Source organism: Symphalangus syndactylus, chromosome 8 (assembly GCF_028878055.3).
Source record: "Symphalangus syndactylus isolate Jambi chromosome 8, NHGRI_mSymSyn1-v2.1_pri, whole genome shotgun sequence".
Classification (NCBI taxonomy): domain Eukaryota; kingdom Metazoa; phylum Chordata; class Mammalia; order Primates; family Hylobatidae; genus Symphalangus; species Symphalangus syndactylus.
The window spans coordinates 106,703,499-106,726,388 of NC_072430.2; the positions used below are offsets into that span (position 1 = coordinate 106,703,499).

The 22,890-nt window shown below is 46.2% G+C and overlaps 1 long non-coding RNA gene and 1 pseudogene across 1 annotated transcript in view; one reads left to right on the forward strand and one right to left on the reverse strand.

Annotated features, from left to right (window-relative positions):
- The window catches only part of LOC129488295 (uncharacterized), a 58,497-nt gene that overhangs the window by 19,368 nt on the left and 16,239 nt on the right, over positions 1-22,890 (forward strand). The gene's annotated exons all lie outside the window — the stretch shown is intronic.
- Positions 11,126-11,969, reverse strand: LOC129488290 (protein PIMREG-like; annotated as a pseudogene).

Here is a 22,890-nt window from a genome sequence, read left to right on the forward strand (position 1 = left end):
TGGACCAGTGCTGATGAGCTCCACATGTTAAGAGTGGGTGAGTCTGGGACCAGGCGTGATGGCTCACGCCTGTAATCCCAACACTTTAGGAGGCTGAGGCAGGCGGATCACCTGAGGTCAGGAGTTCAAGACCAGCCTGGCCAGCATGGTGAAACCCCCGTGTCTACTAAAAATACAAAAATTAGCTGGGCATGGTGGTGTGTGCCTGTAATGCCAGCTACTTGGGAGGCTGAGGTGGGAGAATTGCTTGAACTTGGGGGGCGGAGGTTGCAGTGAGCAGAGATCACAGCCACTGCACTCCGGCCTAGGCAACAGAGTGAGATTCCATCTCAAAAAAAAAAAAAAAATGAGTGGGTGAGTCCCTCATGAGCAGTGGAGACAGCTCCTTAAATGATGAATGGGCCGGGTGCGGTGGCTCACGCCTGTAATCCCAGCACTTTGGGAGGCCGAGGCATGCAGATCACCAGGCCAGGAGTTCGAGACTGGCTTGGTTAACATGGTGAAACCCTGTCTCTACTGAAAATACAAAAATTAGCCTGGCATGGTGGCGGATGCCTGTAATCCTAGCTACTCAGGAGGCTGAGGCAGGAGAATCGCTTGAACACAGGAGGTGGAGGTTGCAGTGAGCCGAGATTGCACCGTTGCACTCCAGCATGGGCAGCAAGAGTGAAACTCCATCCCCCCCCAAAAAATAAAAATAAAATGATGAATGAAGAAAGTAAATGTCTATGAAGTATGGAACAATTATGGTGCATTGGAGAAAAAGAGTTTCTCCTACTTCTTTATGTCCCTCCCTTCCTTGGAAGCTGGTAAAGAAGCTGCCAGGGATGAACGCCTTTGCTTCTCCTCATCCTTGGAAACCATTAAAACTGCATCTGAATCTTTGCCACACTCCTAGAGTATGGACTGGAAAATAGCCCAGGGGAGTCAAAATCCTGACTTTGATTCACAAACATGCTTGAAAGAAAAAAGAAAGGAAGGAAGGAAAAGAGAAATTGTAGCTATGACCTAACCATAGCCAAAAAAATCTCTTTGACTTCCAGTGGTTTGGTATTAATGGAAGCCTTTTATCTTCAGCACTTTGTGTTTGTGCTGCCAAGCGGAGAAGGGGGAAAGTGCGGAAAGTTCTGTCTGCATAATCATGTGCCTGCTGGCCCTCCCCAAATCCAGAGCCACGTGAAGCCTCACCCTCCTGGTTCTGAGAGGCCCCAGGCTAGCATGAGAAATCAGTGGGAAAATGTTCCTTCAGATGTCAAATCCCACCTTCTCTCAGAAAAGAAGGACAGATAAACAAAGCCGCAGGCAAGGACAGGCAGGCCATTACGTTGCTTATGTGAGCATTCTAAAAATCTCCTCATCAATGCTTAGCCTAGATTTCACAGACCAAATGCTAATATGTTTTGCCCTAAAACACAGTTTATAAAATTAAGAGATCCTTTCCCAGGGGACCTCAGCCTCATGGCCTCTGTATCTCTTGTTAGGACCACTTTCAAGGAGCAATAATTTACTCAAAAGTGCATTTTAGGCCGGGCATGGTGGCTCACGCCTGTAATCCCACTTTGGGAGGCCAAGGCAGGCAGATCACTTGATGTCAGGCGTTCGAGACCGGCTTGGCCAACGTGGTAAAACCCCATCTCTACTAAAAATACAAAAATTAGGGCCGGGCGCAGTGGCTCACGCCTGTAATCCCAGCACTTTGGGAGGCCGAGGCGGGCGGATCACAAGGTCAGGAGATCGAGACCATCCTGGCTAACACGGTGAAACCCCGTCTCTACTAAAAATACAAAAAATTAGCCGGGCGAGGTGGCAGGCGCCTGTAGTCCCAGCTACAAGGGAGGCTGAGGCAGGAGAATGGCGTGAACCCCGGGGGGCGGAGCCTGCAGTGAGCCGAGATCGCGCCACTGCACTCCAGCCTGGGTGACAGAGCGAGACTCCGTCTCAAAAAAAAAAAAAAAAAAAAAATACAAAAATTAGCTGGGTGTGGTGGCTGGTGCCTGCAGTCCCAGCTACTCAGGAGGCTGAGGCAGGACAATCGCTTGAACCCAGGAGGCAGAGACTGCACTGAGCTGAGATCATGCCACTGCACACCAGCCTGGGTGACAGAGCGAGACCATCTCAAAAAAAAAAAAAAAAATGCATTTTACCCTGCAGCTCCCTCCAAATAATTACCTTTTCTCCCATTTTCTATAAGAATTATTTAAATTGCTGGGCATGGTGGCTCACACCTGTAATCCTAGCACTTTGGGAGGCCGAGGTGGGCGGATCACCTGAGGTCTGGAGTTCGAGACCAGCCTAACCAACATGGAGAAACCCTGTCTCTACTAAAAATACAAAATTAGCTGGGTGTGGTGGTGCATGCCTGTAATCCCATCTACTCTGGAGGCTGAGGCAGGAGAATGGCTTGAACCCAGGAGGCGGAGGTTGCTGTGAGCCAAGATCACGCCATTGGGCTCCAGCCTGGGCAACAAGAGTGAAACTCCGTCTTGGAAAAAAAAAAAAAGAGAGAATTATTTAAATAACCTTTTTATTTTGGAATAATACTAGATTTACAGAAACGATGCAAAGATAGTACAGAAAGTTCCATATACCCCACGTTCATTTTCTCTTGTTAACATATTACTATGGTACATTTGATTCCATTCATTGTTCTGTTACTAGTAACTAAACTTGGCACTTTGCTCAGATAGTTTTTCCCTAATGACCCTTTTTCTGTTCCAGATTCCATCCAGGATACCACATTATATTTAGTCATCATGTCTGATCAGATACTTTGTAAAATGTCCCTCAAATTTGGATTGTCTGGTGTTTTCCTCACATGTAGATTGGGATTATGGGTTTTCAGAAAGAATACCTCAGAGCTGAAGAGCCCGTCTCATCGTTTCAGGGTAGATGACATACGCATGTTATCACTGGTAACGTTAACCTTCACTGCTTGGTTAAGGCAGGGTTTGCCAGCTTTCTCCATTGTAAAGTTACTGTTTCTCCCTTTCTGTAATCTGTTCTTTGGAAGCAACTCCCACTAAGTCTAGCCTACCCTCAAAAAGTAGAAAGGGAATTGGGAGGGAATTAAGTTCATTTCCTGGAAAAGGGAGTATTTACAGACATTATTACTGTTATTATTTTAAAATTCAGACAAGGTCTCGTTCTGTCACCCAGGCTGGAGTGCAGTGGCCTGATCTCAGCTCATTGCAACCTCCACCTCCTGGGCTCAAACAATCCTCTTGCCTCAGCCTCCGAAGTAGCTGGGACTGCAGGCATGCATCACACCGGCTATTTTTTTATGTTTTTAGTAGAGAAGGGGTTTCACCATGTTGGCCAGGGTGACCTCCAACTCCTGAGCTAAAACGATCCACCCACCTCAGCCTTCCAAAGTGCCGGGATTACAGGCATGAGCCACCATGCCCAGCGGGAGTATCTACATTTTTTTATTTTTTTGGAAACGGAGTCTTGCTCTGTTACCCAGGCTGGAGTGTAATGGTGCAATTGCGGCTCACTGCAACCTCCACCTCCCAGGTTCAAGTGATTCTCCTGTCTCAGCCTCCCGAGTAGCTGGGACTACCGGCACGCACCATCAGGCCTGGCTAATTTTTGTATTTTTAGTAGAGATGGGGTTTCTTTTTTTTTTTTTTTTTTTTTTTTTTTTTGAGACGGAGTCTCGCTCTTTCACCCAGGCTGGAGTGCAGTGGCGCGATCTCGGCTCACTGCAGGCTCCGCCCCCCGGGGTTCACGCCATTCTCCTGCCTCAGCCTCCCTTGTAGCTGGGGCTACAGGCGCCCGCCACCACGCCCGGCTAACTTTTTGTATTTTTAGTAGAGACGGGGTTTCACCGTGTTAGCCAGGATGGTCTCGATCTCCTGACTTTGTGATCCGCCCGCCTCGGCCTCCCAAAGTGCTGGGATTACAGGCGTGAGCCACCGCGCCCGGCCATGAGATGGGGTTTCACCATGTTGACCAGGCTGGTCTCGAACTCCTGACCTCAGGTGATCCGCCCATCTCGGCCTCCCGATGTGCTGGGATTACAGGCGTGAGCCACTGTGCCCAGCCAGATCTACATATATTAAATGGGGTTATTCTGTCTGAAAGATTAGTTTCTTCCTTCTCAATTTTTATTCATTAATGGCGGGGCACAGTGGCTCACACCTGTAATGCCAGCACTTTGGGAGGCAAAGGCAGGTGGATGGCTTTGAGCTCAGGAGTTTGAGACCAGCTTGGGCAACATGGCGAGACCCCTGCCTCTATTTTAAAAAGTACAAAAATTAGCCGGGCATTGGTGGCTTGTGCCTGTAGTCCCAGCTACACAGGAGGCTGGAGAATCGCTTGAGCCCAGGAGGCTGAGGTTGCAGTGAGCTGAGACTGTGCCACCTGGGTGACAGAGTAAGACCTAGTCTCAAAAAATAAAATAAAATAATAATTTTTTTCATTAATGTATTTATATCAGCCTGAACTCATGTTTATGGTCAGCCCTCAGTGTCTATGGATGGGTTTTGTATCCATAGATTCAACCAACCATGAATCAAAAAAAATGAAAAAAAAAAAAAACAGGAAATGAAAAATAACAATGTGACATTTAAAACTAATATGCATTTTTGCTGGGCGCAGTGGCTCACGCCTGTAATCCCAGTACTTTGGGAGGCCAAGGTGGGCGGATCACCTGAGGTCAAGAGTTCGAGACCAGCCTGACCAACATGGAGAAACCTCGTCTCTACTAAAAATACAAAATTAACCAGGCACAGTGGCACATGCCTGTAATCCAAGCTATGTGAGGCTGAGGTAGGATAATTGCTTGAACCCGGGAGGCAGAGGTTGCCCTGAGCCAAGATCGTGCCATTGCACTCCAGTCTGGGCAACAAGAGTGAAACTCCGTCTCAAAAAAAAATAAATATTAACGGATGCAGCACACCAACACGGCATATGTATAGCTATGTAACAAACCTGCACGTTGTGCACATATACCCTAGAACTTAAAGTATAATAAAAAAATATAAAAAAATTAATGGGTGCAGCACACCAACATGGCACATGTATACATATGTAACAAACCTGCACGTTGTGCACATGTACCCTAGCACTTAAAGTATAATAAAAATATATTTAAAAAGACAATAAAATAAATAAATAAAACTAATATGAATTTTGTTTTTTTTGAGACGGAGTCTCGCTCTGTTGCCCAGGCTGGAGTGCAGTGGCACAATCTTGGCTCACTGCAAGCTCTGCCTCCCGGGTTGACGCCATTCTCCTGCCTCAGCCTCCTGAGTAGCTGGGACTACAGGCGCCTGCCACCACGCCCAGCTAATTTTTTGTATTTTTAGTAGAGACGGGGTTTCACCATGTTAGCCAGGACGGTCTCGGTCTCCTGACCTCGCGATCCACCCGCCTCAGCCTCCCAAAGTGTTGGGATTACAGGCGTGAGCCACCGCGCCGGCCAACTAATATGCATTTTGCAAACAATGCAGTATAAATACTATTTACATAGCATTCACATTGTATTCTGTATTATAATTAACATATAGATGATTTAAGGTATACAAGAGCATGTGCATAGGTTATATGCAAATACTACACCATTTTATTTCAGGGACTTCAGCATCCTTAGATTTTGATATCCTTGGGGGTCCTGGAACCCGTCCCCAGTGAATAACAAGGGACAACTGTACTCATTTTATACTTCGGGTTATAATCCACTACTGTGTTGTTTATTTTGTTATTCAAATTGATCCAATTTTGACCATCGGGAGCTCTTTCAAGTTGGTCCTTGCATCTCTTTGACAGGCACACATTCTTGTAAAATGTTAAAAACATACAAATGAAAGATAATCACTTATCTTTGGAGGCACTTTATTTTTAATGTTACATACATGGGGCTGCACTCGGTGTCTCATGCCTGTAATCCCAGCACTTTGGAAGGCCAAGCCAGGAGGAGTGCTTGAGACTAGTTCACGACTAGGCTGGGCAACATAGCAAGACCTCATCTCTAACAAAAAAACAAAAAACAAAACCCCAAAAAACATTACATATGTGGACTTGGCAATCCTCCAGTGAGTACAGAAAAGATGTCATTTTATTTTTTATGTTTTTTTGAGACAGAATCTCAGTCTGTCACCCAGGCTGGAGTGCAGTGGCATGATCCCAGGTCACTGCAACCTCCGCCTCCCAGGTTCAAGTGATTCTCCTGCCTCAGCCTCCCGAGTAGCCAGTATAACAGCCAACAGGTTGTGGGCATCTGTTATCCCAACTAATTTTTGTATTTTTAGTAGAGACGGATTTCACCATGTTGGCCAGGCTGGCCTCGAACTCCTAACCTCAGGTGATCCGCCTGCCTCAGCTTCCCCAAGTGCTGAGATTACAGGCATGAGCCATTGTACCCAGTTGCCAAGATGTCATTTTAAAAGGTAATGTTTTCCTGATCTGATTGTGCCATTATAATGACTTATGATTTACCTTTAATTACCTCGATTCTTCTACTTGTTAAAAAATTTACATTTGGCCGGGCGCGGTGGCTCAAGCCTGTAATCCCAGCACTTTGGGAGGCCGAGGCAGGCGGATCACGAGGTCAGAAGATCGAGACCATCCTGGCTAACATGGTGAAACCCCATCTCTACTAAAAATACAAAAAAATTAGCTGGGCGTTGTGGCAGGCACCTGTAGTCCCAGCTACTAGGGAAGCTGAGGCAGGAGAATGGCGTGAACCCAGAAGGCGGAGCTTGCAATGAGCCGAGATCGCGCCATTGCAATCCAATCCAGCCTGGGCAACAGAGTGAGACTCCGTCTCAAAAAAAAAAAAAAAAAAAAGGCCGGGCGCGGTGGCTCACGCTTGTAATCCCAGCACTTTGGGAGGCCGAGGCGGGCGGATCACGAGGTCAGGAGATCGAGACCACGGTGAAACCCCGTCTCTACTAAAAAATACAAAAAATTAGTCGGGCGTGGTGGCGGGTGCCTGTAGTCTCAGCTACTCGGAGAGGCTGAGGCAGGAGAATGGCGTGAACCCGGGAGGCGGAGCTTGCAGTGAGCCGAGATTGCGCCACTGCACTCCAGCCTGGGCGACAGAGCGAGACTCCATCTCAAAAAAAAAAAAAAAAAAAAAAATTACATTTGTGCCAGGCGAGGTGGCTCACGACAGTATTCCTAGCACTTTGGGAGGAGAAGGCAGGAAGATCACCTGAGCTCAGGAGTTCAACAACAGCTTGAGTAACATAGTGAGACTTCGTCTCTACAAAAAAAATACAAAAATCAGCCAGCTGTGGTGGCATGCACCTGTAGTCCTAGCTACTCAGGAGACTGAGGTGGGAGGATCTCTTGAGCCCATAAGGTAGAGGCTGCAGTGAGCTGTGATCATGCCACTGCACTCCAGCCTGGGCAACAGGGCAAGACCCTGTCTCAAAAAACAAAAATTTACACTTATAATCTGGATTCATTGTAGGAAAATTCAGATAAGAAATAGGAGAAATTGCCAGGCATGATGGTACTCATCTGTAGTCCCAGCTACTAAGGAGGCTGAGGCAGGAGGATCATTTGAGCCTAGGAGTTTAGGCTGTAGTATGCTATGTCTACTGGATGTCTGCACTAAGTTCAGCATCAATATGGTGACCTCCCAGGAGCAGGGGACCACCAGGTTGCCTAAGGAGTGGTGAACACAGATTGGAAACAGAGCAGGTCAAAACTCTTGTGCTGATCAAGAGTGGGATGGTGCCTGTGAATAGCCACTGCACTCCACCCTGGGCAACATAGTGAGACCCTGTGAAAGAAAGAGAGAAAGAGAGAGAGAGAGAAGAAAGGAAGAAAAAGGAATGGAAGAGGAGGGGAGGGGAGGGGAAGCGAATGGGGGAGGAAGGCAGGAATTATCTATAATCTCATTATGCAGTGATAATTACTTTGTTTGTTTGTTTGAGACGGAGTCTTGCTCTGTCGCCCAGGCTGGAGTGCAGTGGCACGCTCTTGGCTCACTACAACCTCCGCCTCCTGGGGTCAAGGGATTGTCCTGTCTCAGCCTCCTGAGTAGCTGGGACTACAGGCATGTGCCGCCACCGCACCTGGCTAATTTTTGTATAGTTAGTAGAGACGGGGTTTCACCATGTTGGTCAGGCTGGTCTTGAACTCCTGAACTCAGGTGTTCCACCCATCTTGGCCTCCCAAAGTGCTGGGATTACAGACGTGAGACACCTGCCTGGCCGTTAATTGCTTTTGGTTTTGTTTTGGACTCCAGGCTGGAGTGCAGTGGCACAATCTCAGCTCACTGCAACTCTGACATCCCAGGCTCAAGCAATCCTCTGCCCTCAGCCTCCTGAGTAGCTGGGACTACAGGTGCATGCCACCATACCTAGCTAATTTTTTTTCCTTTTTCCTTTTTTCTTTTTGTAGCGATGACGTCTCACTATGTTGCTCAGGCTGGTCTCAAACTCCTGGGTTCAAGCGATTCTCCTGCCTCAGCCTCCCAAAGTGTTGGGATCACAGGCATGAGTCACCACACCTGGCCAATAATTACTATTAATATTTTGCTATACGTTTCTCCTTTCTAATGTGTGTGACTGTGTGTATCACTTACATATATATGTATATTTTTGAGACGGAGTTTCACTCTTGTTGCCCAGGCTGGAGTGCAATGACGTGATCTCGGCTCACCACAACCTCTTCCTCTGCCTCTCGGGTTCAAGCACTTCTCCTGCCTCAGCATCCTGAGTAGCTGGGATTACAGGCACGTGCCACCACACCCGAATAATTTTGTATTTTTAGTAGAGACAGAGTTTCTCCATGTTGGTCAGGCTGGTCTCGAACTCTCGACCTCAGGTGATCTATCCACCTAGACCTCCCAAAGTGCTGGGATTATAGGCGTGAGCCACCGCACCCGGCCATGTGTATATATATATATATATGTATGTGTATATATATATATATATATATATATATATATTTTTTTTTTTTTTTTTTTTTTTTTGAGAAGGAGTCTCGCTCTTTCACCCAGGCTGGAGTGCAGTGGCGTGATCTCGGCTCACTGCAGGCTCCGTCCCCCGGGGTTCATGCCATTCTCCTGCCTCAGCCTCCCGCGTAGCTGGGACTACAGGCGCCCACCACCTCGCCCAGCTAATTTTTTTGTATTTTTAGTAGAGACGGGGTTTCACCGTGTTAGCCAGGATGGTCTCGATCTCCTGACCTCGTGATCCGCCCGCCTCGGCCTCCCAAAGTGCTGGGATTACAGGCGTGAGCCACCGCGCCCAGCCGTGTATATATGTATGTATATATATGTAGGTGTGTGTATATATATGTGTATATATATATATACACACACCTACATATATACATAATATACATATATACACATATATATACACACACATATGTATACACACAACATATATACACATGCATATATCTATACATACATATATACACACATGTATATACATATATACACATACATATATAATAAATATATGTGTATATGATATATACACATATATTATACATATGTATATGATATATACATACATATTATACATACGTATAATATATACATATATTGTACATATGTATATGATATATACATACATATTATACATACGTATAATATATACATATATTGTACATACGTATATGATATATACATATATTGTACATACGTATATGATATATACATATATATTGTACATACGTATATGATATATACATATATATTGTACATACGTATATGATATACATATATATTGTACATACGTATATGATATATACATATATTATATATACGTATATGATATATACATATATTATACATATATGTATACAAATACATGTATACATACATATATATAAAATATATATGTGTGTATATATATGTATATGTATATACACATACGTATATATATATATATAAAATATTTTTTTTCGATGGAGTCTTGCTCTGTCACCCAGGCTGGAGTGCAGTGGTGCGATCTCCGCTCACTGCAACCTGCCTCCCGGGTTCTAGAATTCTCTGCCTCAGCCTCCCGAGTAGCTGGGATTACAGGTGCCCACCACCATGCCTGGCTAATTTTTGTATTTTTAGTAGAGACAGGGTTTCACCATGTTGGCCAGGCTGGTCTCGAACTCCTGACCCATGATCCACCCGCCTTGGCCTCCCAAAGTGCTGGGATTACAGGCATGAGCCACCGCACCCACCCCACTTACCAATATATTGTTAGATCTTTCCCACGTCACTATATACATTTTTTTTCAAATGCAAAGTCTTTATTATGAGAAAGCAGTGTTATCTAGGAAGGTCACATGCTGGTTTCTTTCTAGTAAAATGACAAAGCAGGTTTCTTTTTTTTTTTTTTGAGACGGAGTCTTGCTCTGTCGCCCAGGCTGGAGTGCAGTGGTTCAATCTCGGCTCGCTGCAAGCTCCGCCTCCCGGGTTCACGCCATTCTCCTGCCTCAGCCTCTCCGAGTAGCTGGGACTACAGGCGCCCGCCACCACGCCCGGGTAATTTTTTGTATTTTTAGTAGAGACGGGGTTTCACCGTGGTCTCGATCTCCTGACCTCGTGATCCGCCCGCCTCGGCCTCCCAAAGTGCTGGGATTACAAGCGTGAGCCACCGTGCCCGGCCGCAGGTTTCTTAAATAATTTACAAAGAGCAAAAATTACTCTTGAACAGGCACACCCACAGTGCTCTGCATTGAGCATATACATAGGTACCCATGAGCCCAGGGTCTTAAGCCTGGAAATATCTCCTATGCCTTCCTCTGAGTCCCTGGTAGGGAATGCAGGGATGATAGTGGGACCCCCAAGAGCCTTGGCACCGGAAACACAGTGGGTGAGTGACTCTGCAGACGACTCCCCAAAAACCAGGCACCTGAGTACACAGCTAAGAGCTGTCTAACATCTGATGCTAGCCCTTCACGTTATAGATGAGGCAAATACAGGGCTCATGGTCAAGTATACGATGAGTTTCTAAGCTCAAGAGTCCCCTGGGAAAGTGGAAGGAACAATTCTCCCCACCTCTGCAAGGTCTCCCCAAGACACTCTCAGGCTATGGCAGGCAGTCACTGATGGATCCAGATGTGGCCAGAGCCGGGGGGCTCTGGGGCCCTTGTTAGTCAGGGCCTTGTTAGCAGTGGCCCAGGAGTACTGACAACTCCTGGGGGCTTCCTCCGGGAAGCTAATGGGGAAGCACAGACATCCTTGGGTATGAAGCCTTGGCTATCAGACAAGGCTTGTTTCCTGCAGGCCACTTCCTCAGCCATGAATGAGAGAGACGATGTCACCACTCTCTTCCGCCATAATGGCTTCATCTAGCTCTTGGGACAGCTTCTGGAGATGCTGAATTCCCACCCCCATAGGCTCTAGGTCACTGCCAGACTGTCTGGGAGAGCAGAGGGGCTCTGTTGAGGAGTAGGGGCTCCAGAAGGCAGCCTCCCACGTCGACTGCCGTAATGGGTAGGCATGGAAGCCTATCTGGGCAGAGAGGCAATGATGCTCCTTCTCCCAGGGGTCTGTGGGCTGAGTGGGCAGGGGCATCTCCAGACAGCCGGGTGCTCTTCTGGCTCAGGCTGTGAGTTGGGGATCCACTGCTCTTCTGTGCCCCTCTCTTCCTCCTCCTGGCCTTCACCTGGGTCTCCACCAGCCACTTGGTGCCACTTTGGCAGGACTCCTGGATTCTCTGGGACATGGCACCCAAGGCATTCTTAGCTGAGTGAGCTGTAGCCTGGAAGCCCTGCTGCCCTGGCTCTGGAGTTTCCAGGCATTTCCAGGAAGGGCCTGCACGGAAGTTGAGGTTGATGGCTCTCAGAGGCAGCCTCCTTTGGAACTGTCTGCACAGAGACCCCAGGGCCCCCACGGAGTTCTCCTGGTGGCTGGCCACAGGCTGCAGCTCCTTGCTGTCCTCCAGCTGCTCCTGGTGCTGGAGACATCTCCGGTGCATGGAGGTCCCCATTCTGTGCCACCAAGAAGCCATCTGCCTGGCCAAGAGTCTCCTCTGCCCACTAGACCCCGACACGACCAATGCCGATCACAACCCGAGCACAGCTGCTCCTCGACCACCGCCCACTATATACATTTAGTGGATATTTAACTCCCTTTCTACTGTTTTTTTGTGATTATAAACATCCTTGTATATATTTAAATCATTAATTTGTGCCATAGCAACTAAACCAAGCTTGTTTCCAGACTGTAAAAGTTTGCAAATTCCAGCTTCCTAAGTCTTTACTGAAATAATTCAGCATGATTTTTAAATTTGCTTATAGTGCCTACCTTACAGCCTGCATCATGGTAAAAATCAAAGCAGCTGAAGAATGATCACTGCTTATGACGTAAAAATGGAGGTAGAAGACCTAAATCTAAGGCAATATACAATTTAATGTGACAAAATTATGATATAGAGGGTATGTAATTGCTGAAGGAATTCCAAAGAAAGAAAAATAAATTCTGACTTAGCTAATGTTGGCACCACATGATCAGTTTATATGTGGCGAAGGCTGTCGGTGCTCACCAGTGACTGTGTTCTTTTCTTCTTCCTGGCCTACAGCCAGAGTCCCTCTTCCAGCCTCCAGTGCAGTTAGGTGTGACCATGTGACTGTTCTGGCCCATGGAATGTGAGCAAGAGTGATGGGCACCACTTCTAGGTCCACAAAAACCTCTCAAGCACAATCCTCACTCTTTGGCCATCCCTTCTGTTGCTGAATGGAGAGGATGAAGAAAGGGACAAACAAAAGGGTGGAACCACAGATGGAAAAAGCCTTTGTCCTTCAAGCAATTCTCCTGCCTCAGCATCCTGAGTAGCTGGGACTGCAGAAGTGTGCCACCACACTGGTTGGGCCTTAGTTTCATTATCTGTAAAATGCGTGGTGGGCCTAGATGGTAGCTAAAGGCAGTTACAGTTCTAATTTTCTTTTTAGTTTTGTCTTCTTTTTCTTTCTTCCTTTTTGTGGAGAACGGGGTCTCGCTATATTGCCCAGGCAGGTCTCAAACTCCTGGGCTCAAGCTATCCTCCGGCCTCTGCCTCCCTGACAGCTGGGATTGCAGGCATGAGCCACCACTCCCTGCCTCTAATTTTCTGTAATTAAATTTCATGTGATTCTCACTCTAACCACATGAAGTCAGCAGAACAAATATTATCTCTCTTTTACAGATCTGCTAATCAAGTCCTCAGAGATAAGTCTGTCCCCAAAGGGAATGAGGCCTAAAAGCACCTCATGGGCTAAAGATGGAGTGGTGGGGCAGTGTAGAAGATTGTGGGGCTTTAAAAATTCATTCCTTCTGAAAAATAAAGGGAAACTCAAATGAGAGATCCCACCTTGCAAAAAATTTATCTTTCTCTAAACCTACTATACACACGATGACTTCAGCACTATTTTTATCAGACAGAATCATACCAATGTGAACCAAGAAGTCCTAAAAGGAATAATAAACCACACATAGGCAGTTGCAGCCAGAATTATCCTAATCTAGGGATAATTCTGTCCAATAAACTTAAAGGATTGCCTTGAAGTTCCAGAACATGTTAGCAGTAGAGCTAGACAGAAACCCAGCCTTCTATCCCCAGGACTGGGCACTCTATCATGTCGAAAGGCTGCAGGGGTAAGGCCACGGTTGAGGACGTCTCAATTTTCCCTTGGTAGCCATTCATGACTAATGCAAAGCCCTAGAGTCATTGTAAGCTTTGCCATACAACTCTGCCATATAGTACATTTTTTACTAAGACAAGCAACCTCTATGCAGTTCTTTCTTTTTTCCTTCCTTCCCTCCCTCCCTCCTTTTTCTTTCTTTCTTTTTCTTTCACTTTATTTCCCTCTTTCTCTTTCTTTTCTTTCTTTCTTTCTTTTTCTTCCCTTTCTTTCTTTCTCTTTCTTTCATTCTCTCTCTCTCTCTCTTTCCCTTTCTTTCTTTCCCTCTTTCTTCCTTTCTTTCCTTTTCTTTCTTTCAGCAGTGTCTTGCTCTGTCGCCCAGGCTGGAGTGCAGTGGCGCCAATCATAGCTCAATGCAGCCTCAACCTCCCAGGCACAAGCTGTCCTCTCACCTCAGCCTCCCGAGTAGGTGGGCTAATTTTTGTATTTTGTGTAGAGATGGGGTCTTACTATGTTGCCTAGGCTGGTCTCAAACTTCTGGCCTCAAGTGATCCTCCTCCCTCAGCCTCCCAGATTGCTGAGATTACAGGCATGAGCCACTATGCTGGGCCAGACTCTTTACTTTCCACACTTCTCCCCCATTTGATCATTCAAACCTGTGTGCTGAACCGCGGAAGGTTGAATATTGTATCTGCTAAATGCTTCTCTTAGCTAGGATTTGGAGTCTAGTGAGCTTGTGTCAAGCTGGCAGCCTTCAATGTCATCCTCCTTCACTGATAACTCAGCTGCCTTGTGCTGAGAGAGGCACTCCACCATGGGCCCTGAACATGCCTGCACTCTCTTGCTGAGTAGGCCAATCCATACGACTTTCAGGCTCCTGATACTGAGCAATGTCTATAGCTACTCACACAGATATAACTAGGCCAAAGCAACTACTGTAATTACCTGTAACTGCTTGCTCCCTAGAGGGAGTGGGGATTGGCTTATTTGCTGCTTGCTCAGAAAGTGCTGAGCCCTTGGCCCAGGGTTCCTCTCCTGTAATGCAAACCACTGCAGATACATGTGTCATCTGGGCTCATCGGGTTGCCCCATTAGAACTTGAGGGCAAGGGAAACCACTGCAAATAGGCTGACACATGCTATTTGCTGTGCCATGAGTAATAAATTCCTCTGTCTCTGACCAAGGAGTGTCGTGACTATTGCCAGCATCCATGAAACAATGACAGACTAACATATTAGCTTGCAAGTGGCCTTCATTGTCCTTGCAGCCTCTTCTCCACTTGCTCCACTTTTGCACTCACCCAGTAGTCTCCCAACCTCTGGTTCCCTGGTGCGTGGGGCTACTTGACTCAGTATTTGCAGAGAAGCTAAGGCTGTGCAAAAGCTATGGACATCCAATCTACAGATCTCTTAATTCGTGATTCATTCTGCAAATATTTACTAAGGACCTATGCCAGGAACTATTCTATATGATGCAGATACAACATTGAACAAAATAAACCAAGTGCCTTTACTTATGAAGATTGCCTTCTAGTGGAGGAGACAACCAATTTAGGACACTCTCTATATATAATCTATCTATCATCTATCTATCTATCTATCTATCTATCTATCTATCTATCTATCTATCTATCATCTATCTATCTATCTATCTATCATCTATCTATCTATCTATACTTAAGAGTATATAAATTTTCTGGGTTTTTTTTTTTTTTTTTGAGATGGAATCTCGCTCTGTCACCAGGCTGGAGTGCAGTAGCCTGATCTCGGCTCTCTGCAATCTATGCCTCCTGGGTTCAAACAATTCTCCTGCTTTAGCCTCCTGAGTAGCTAGATTACAGGTGTGCACCACCACACCCAGTTAATTTTTGTTTTGTTTTGTTTTTTTTCTTGAGACAGAGTCTCACTCTGTCATCAGGCTAGAGTGCAGTGGCGCGATCTCAGCTCACTTCAACCTCCACCTCCCGGGTTCAAGCAATTCTCCTGCCTCAGCCTCCCAAGTAGCTGGGACTACAGGTACGTGCCACCACGCCCAGCTAATTTTTGTATTTTTAGTAGAGACGGAGTTTCACCATGTTGGCCAGGATGGTCTTGAACTCCTGACCTCGTGATCCGCCTGCCTTGGCCTCCCAAAAGTGCTGGGACTACAGGCGCCTGCCAACACGCCTGGCTAAGTTTTTGTATATTTAGTAGACACGGGGTTTCACCATGTTAGCAAGGATGGTCTCTATCTCCTGACTTCGTGATCCGCCCGCCTCGACCTCCCAAAGTGCTGAGATTACAGGCGTGAGCCACCACGCCTGGCTTATTTTTTAATTTTTTTTGAGACCAAGTCTTGATCTGTTGCCCAGGCTGGAGTGCAGTGGTGTGATCTCCCTGCAACCTCCAGCAAAAAGAGAATGTTTAGATATTAAAGTTTTGGGGCCAGTAATGGTGGCTCCCACCCATAATCCCAGCACTTCGGGAGGCCAAGGCAGGTGGATCACTTAAAGTCAGAATTTTGAGACCAGCCTGGCCAACATGGTGAAACCCCGTCTCTACTAAAAATACAAAAATTAGGCCGAGTTCCATGGCTCACACCTGTAATCTCAGCACTATGGGAGGCCGAGGCCAAAGCGAACGGATCACCTGATGTCAGGAGTTCGAGACTTGCCTGACCAACATGGAGAAACCCCATCTCTACTAAAAATACAAAATTAGCTGGACGCAGTGGTGCATGCCTGTAATCCCAACTACTTGGGAGGCTGAGGCAGGAGAATTGCTTGAATCTGGGAGGCAGAGGTTGAGGTGAGCCGAGATTGCACTATTGCACCCCAGCCTGGGCAACAAGAGCGAAACTCTGTCTCAAAAAAAAAAAAAAAGAAAAAGACAAAAAGAAAAACCACAAAAATTACCTGGGCATAGTGGTGTGCACCAATAGTCCCAGCTACTCGGGAGGCTGAGGCAGGAGAATCACTTGAACTCAGGAGATGGAGGTTGCAGTGGGCCAAGATCTTGCCATTGCACTCCAGCCTGGGTGACAGAGTGAGACCCTGTCTCAAATAAATAGACAAATAAATAATAGGCCAGTTGTACTGGCTCACGCCTGTAATCTCAGCACTTTGGGAGGCCTAGGTGGGCGGATCATCTGAGATTGGGAGTTCGAGACCAGCCTGACCAACATGGAGAAACCCTGTCTCTACTAAAAAAATACAAAATTAGCCGGGTGTGGTGGCGCATGCCTGTAATCCCAGCTACTCGGGAGGCTGAGGCACAAGAATTGCTTGAACCCGGGAAGCAGAGGTTGCAATGAGCCAAGATCATGCCATTGCACTCCAGCCTGGACAACAAGAGCAAAACTCTGTCTCAAAAAAATAAATAATAATAATAATAATAAAGTTTTTTGTCCTGAACATCCTAATGTATCCCTATAGAAGAGCCAGATGATTCCAGGCAAGGATTATATAGGAATAGTGCTCAGCAATGTGATTTGAAGAGCATCAGATATGCTTTCTTATTAAAAGTACCTCCTTTTCTTGCCTCTTTTCTCTGGAGTAAACTTTACTACAAACTCCAGTCTTTGGTGGATAACAGTTCTTGGCCGGGCGCAGTGGCTCACGCTTGTAATCCCAGCACTTTGGGGGGCCGAGGCGGGCGGATCACGAAGTCAGGAGATCGAGACCATCCTGGCTAACGCGGTGAAACCCCGTCTCTGCTAAAAATACAAAAAATTAGCCGGGCGTGGTGGCGGGCGCCTGTAGTCCCAGCTACTCGGAGAGGCTGAGGCAGGAGAATGGCGTGAACCTGGGAGGCAGAGTTTGCAGTGAGCCGAGATCGCGCCACTGCACTCCAGCCTAGGCGACAGAGCGAGACTCCGTCTCAAACAAACAAACAAACAAACAAACAAAAGTTCTGCCTGCACTCATACTTCTCAAGGTCTCCCCTTCAAACTCTCCTACTCCCTTCACCCCAGGAATACTGGGGCAGCTGTTCCATATATAATATTTCCCATCATAACGTATATGTCAACCCTTAAATTGGTAAGTATAAGAGATATGTGTGGCTTAATCCCAGCACTTTGGGAGGCCGAGGTAGGTGGATCACGAGGTCATGAGATCAAGACAATCCTGGCTAACACCGTGAAACCCCGTCTCTACTAAAAATACAAAAAATTAGCCGGGCGTGGTGGCGGGCGCCTGTAGTCCCAAGTTCTCGGGAGGCTGAGGCAGGAGAATGGCGGGAACCCGGGAGGCAGAGTTTGCAGTGAGCCGAGATCGCGCCACTGCACTCCAGCCTGGGCGAGAGCGAGACTCCGTCTCAAAAAAAGAAAAAAGAAATATGATCCAATCACACCGTGATCCAATCACCTCCCACCAGACTCCTCCTCCAACACTGAAGGTCATAATTCAACATAAGATTTGGGTGAGGACACAGAGCCAAACCATATCATATAGCATTTTAGAATGTTCAGTGGACATTTTTGCATTCATTAATTTATTTGACCTTGACAAGTTTTGAGAGATAAAGACACTTCGGGTCGGGCGTGGTGGCTCACACTTGTAATCCCAGCACTTTGGGAGGCCGAGGCGGGCGGATCACGAGGTCAGGAGATCCAGACCACGGTGAAACCCCGTCTCTACTAAAAATACAAAAAATTAGCCGGGCGTGGTGGCGGGCGCCTGTAGTCCCAGCTACTCGGAGAGGCTGAGGCAGGAGAATGGCGTGAACCCGGGAGGCGGAGCTTGCAGTGAGCCGAGATTGCACCACTGCACTCCAGCCTGGGCGACAAAGCGAGACTCCGTCTCAAAAAAAAAAAAAAAAAAAAAAGATAAAGACACTTCGACTGAAAAATATTTTGATCACTAATCCAAGGATCACTCTCCTAATTCGTGGAGCTGGACTAGAATCCAGGCATCCTGATGAGGTCTAGCATTATTTTCCTTGTTCTTCTGGAACAAGTTAACCCTCAGGGTGACAATGGGAGACTTTTAAAAGAATCCACAGGAAGGGACATAGCCAGTAACAGAAAGTTCCAGGCAAAGATTGTGAAAAATTACAGCTTTCCGAAAAACAAAAGGCCAAACCATGTAATGTTGGATGATTGTTTTTGAATTCCCTTGATTTCCTATCAAGTTGAGTCCTGCACAGACACTGAGGTTCACCCTTTGTTTATAACTTGGCTTGAGTCACTAAAGGCAGTTGATCAGCAGCTGTAGCGCAGCCCAAACACCTGAGGGCTGATTTCTTCCCACCTCTGCTTTATGGTGAAAATTTCTTAAGTGAGTGAGTGGGTGTTATTTGCTGAGAAGGAGCTTCACTGAAAAATGCCTAGCAGACAGCGAAGGAGTCCTTGTTTCCTTCTTTGTTATCTTGTTTCTTTCTCTCAAGAAACTTTGAGTGAATAAGTAGGGAAACTTAGTTGATTTTTTTATTATAGCTTATTTGGGTTAAACTCTGTATTACTTGATTATTGTTTTTATTTTTTCTTTTCTTTTTTTGAGACAGTCTTACTCTGTCACCCAGGCTGGAGTGCAGTGGCACGATCATGGCTCACTGCAGCCTCGACCTCCTGGGTTCAAAGGATCCTCCCACTTCAGCCTCCTGAGTAGCTGGGACTACAGGCATGTGACACCATGCCTGGCTAATTTTTTTTTTTTTTTTTCAGACAGAGTCTTGTTCTGTTGCCAGGCTGGAGTGCAGTGGTGCAATCTTGGCTCACTGCGACCTCCACCTCCCAGGTTCAAGCAATTCTCCTGCCTCAGACTCCCGAATAGGTGGGACTACAGGCGCACACCACCATGCCCGGCTAATTTTTTGTATTTTAGTAGAGACAGGGTTGCACCATGTTGGCCAAGGTGGTCTTGATCTCCTGACCTCAGGTGATCCACCCGCCTCAGCATCCCAAAGTGCTGGAATTACGGGGGTGAGCCACCACACCCGGCCTGTTTTTTTTTGTTTTTTTTTTTTCTTTTTTAGAGATTTTTGCTGTGCTGCTCAGGCTGGGCTGGTCTGGAACTCCTGGACTCAAGCGATCCTCCTGCCTTGGCTTCCCAAAGTGCTAGGATTATAGGCCTGAGCCACCATGCCTGGCGTTGATCATTGTTTACTTCCATTTATTTTATTATAGCTTTTCCTGTTCAAGCGTTTTTTGTTTGTTTGCTTTATTACAGACAGGGTGTCACTCTGTCACCCAGGCCAGAATGGAGTGCCATGATCATAGCTCACTGTAGCCTTGAATTCCTGGCGTCAAGTTATCCTCCCACCTCAGCCTCCCACCTCAGCCTCCAATTACAGATTTGTGAGCAAAATAAATGATTATTATTATTTTAAGACACAAAGATTTGGGATAGTTTGTTGAGCAACAATGGTAACTAGAAAACCAAGTATATATTACCCTCCTCATCACATGCCTGCTTATACACACACACCAGGCTCATTGACTTTACTTGATGTTTAGTCAGCCGCCTATACAATATGTGTGGACCTTTTTCCCTCAAATTGCTTTCCAGCTAACTTTGAGTTTAATTTCCAAAGTAAGAGCAAAGACTAAGACACAAGGAAACACAAGGCTGCTGCTGGCCTGTGGTTGAGTCCGGTAGTCCAAATATCTACTCTCCCCTTCTTTGGCCATAGAAACCCCATGTGATTTAGTTCTGGTCAACAGGATGGATTGAAAAGTTGCTGTGAGGCCGGGCATGGTGGCTCACGCCTGTAATCCCAGCACTTTGGGAGGCCGAGGCAGGCGGATCATGAGATCAGGAGATCGAGACCATCCTGACTAACATGGTGAAACCCCGTCTCTACTAAAAATACAAAAAAATTAGGGCGTAGTGGCGGGCGCCTGTAGTCCCAGCTACTCGGGAGGCTGAGGCAGGAGAATGGTGTGAACCCGGGAGGCGGAGCTTGCAGTGAGCCGAGATCGCACCACTGCACTCCAGCCTGGGCAACAGAGCGAGACTCTGTCTCAAAAAAAAAAAAAAAGTTGCTGTGAGTGTTAAATGAGTTATGCATGTGAAGTACTTAGAACAATACCTGGAACATAAAAATTTATCACTGTGAATGAGGGAGCTGGTTTGGTCCTGAGGGCATTGTGAATGGACAAAGTTGACCTACAGGTTTTAATAATGCCAGAGGAGTAGATTCTACTCCCCAAGTATCTGAGAATCCATCCTTTCAGCCTTAGCTCAGACCTTTATCAGTTCTCACTTAGGTTTTTTCGGTAAACAGCAGCCAAAAAAAGTCTCTCTGCTTTATTCTCCTTCAATTCATTCTTTTTTTTATTAAACAAGTATTTGAGTGCCTGTTATGTTCATTATAATCTAATCACAGTTAATTATTTAATGACAACAGTGTTAAGTTATAAGTTTTTTTTTTTTTTTTTTTAAATGAAGTCTCGCTCTGTCACCCAGGCTGGAGTGCAGTGGCACGATCTTGGCTCACTGCTGCAACCTCTACCACTGGGGTTCAAGCAATTCTCCTGCCTCGACCTCCCAAGTAGCTGAGACTACAGGCATGCACCACCATGTCTGGTTAATTTTTGTATTTTTAGTAGAGATGAGGTTTCACCATGTTGGCCAGGCTGGTCTCAAACACCTGGCCTCAAGTTATCTGCCTGCCTCGGCCTCCCAAAGTGCTGGGATTACAGGCATGAGACACCACACCTGGCCAATAAAGAAATAACATTTCTCCAAAGAAGATATACAAATGGCCAATAAGCACATGAAATGATACTTAACATCATTAACCATTAGGGACACGTAAATCAAAGCCACAGTGAGATCCCCATTCATACCCACTACGGTGGTTAAAATAAAAATGATACACAATAACAAGTGTTAAGAAGGATGTGGAGAAATTGGAATTTTTATATATTGCTGATGACATTGTAAAATGCTATGGCTCCTTCAGAAAACAGGAAGTTCCTTGAAATGTCAAACAGAATTACCAGATAAGCCAAAAATACTGCTTCTAGGTATGCGCCCTAAAGAACTAAAAACAGGTGTTCAAATAAAAACTCATATACAAATGTTTATAGCAACATTATTTATAATAGCTAAAAAGTGGGAAAAAAAAATTGTCCATCAATGGATAGATGGATAAACGATATTATTCAATCATAAAAAAGAATTAAGTGGCCAGGCATAGTGGATTACTCCTGTAATCCCAGCACTTTGGGAGGCTGAGGCAGGTGAATCACGAGGTCAGGAGTTCAAGACCAGCCTGACCAACATAATTGAAACCTCGTCTCTACCAAAAATACAAAAATTAGCTGGGCATGGTGGCTGGTGCCTGTAAACCCAGCTACGCGGGAGGCTGAGGCAGGAGAATCACTTGAACCTGGGAGGTGGAGGTTGCAGTGAACCGAGATTGCGCCACTCCACTCCAGCCTGGGCAACAGAGACTCGGTGTCAAAAAAAAAAAAAAAGGAAAAAAGAATTAAGTATAGATACATGTGGCAAAATGGATGAACCTTGAAACATGCAAAGTGAGAGAAGCCAATCGCAAGTGGCCATTTATTGTGTAATTCCATCTATATAAAATGTCCAGGGTAGGCAAATCCATAGAGACGGAAGTAGGTTGATGATTGTCAGGGGCTAGAGGGAGGAGGCACTGGGGAGTGATTGCTAATGGGTAAGGGGTTCCTTTTTGCAGTAATGAAGTGTTCTAAAATTAAGTAGTGGTGAAGATTGAATTATAGATTATATAAAAAACACTGAAATGTGTACTTCAAAAAGGTGAATCTTGTTTTTGAGATGGAGTCTCACTCTGTCGCCCAGGCTGGAGTGCAGTGGTGCGATCTCGGCTCACTGCAAGATCCGCCTCCCGGGTTCACGCCATTCTCCTGCCTCAGCCCCCTGAGTAGCTGGGACTACAGGTGCCCGCCAACACGCCCGGCTAATTTTTTGTATTTTTAGTAGAGATGGGGTTTCACCGTCTTAGCCAGGATGGTCTCGATCTCCTGACCTCGTGATCCGCCCGCCTCGGCCTCCCAAAGTGCTGGGATTACAGGCTTGAGCCACCGCGCCTGGCCAATAGTACAAATATTTTTAAGGACAAAGTGACTTCTGTTATAAAAAGAAAGTATGGGCTGGGTGCTGTGGCTCACGCCTGTAATCCCAACACTTTAGGAGGCCAAGGCGGGTGGATCATGCAGTCAAGAGATCACGACCATCCTGACCAACATGGTGAAACCCCGTCTCTACTAAAAATACAAAAATTAGCTGGGCGTGGTGGTGCGTGCCTGTAGTTCCAGCTACTCGGGAGGATGAGGCAGGAGAATCACTTGAACCGGGGAGGTGAAGGTTGCAGTGAGCTGAGATCAGGTCACTGCACTCCAGCCTGGCGACGTAGCGAGACTCTGTCTAAAAAAAAAAAAAAAGAA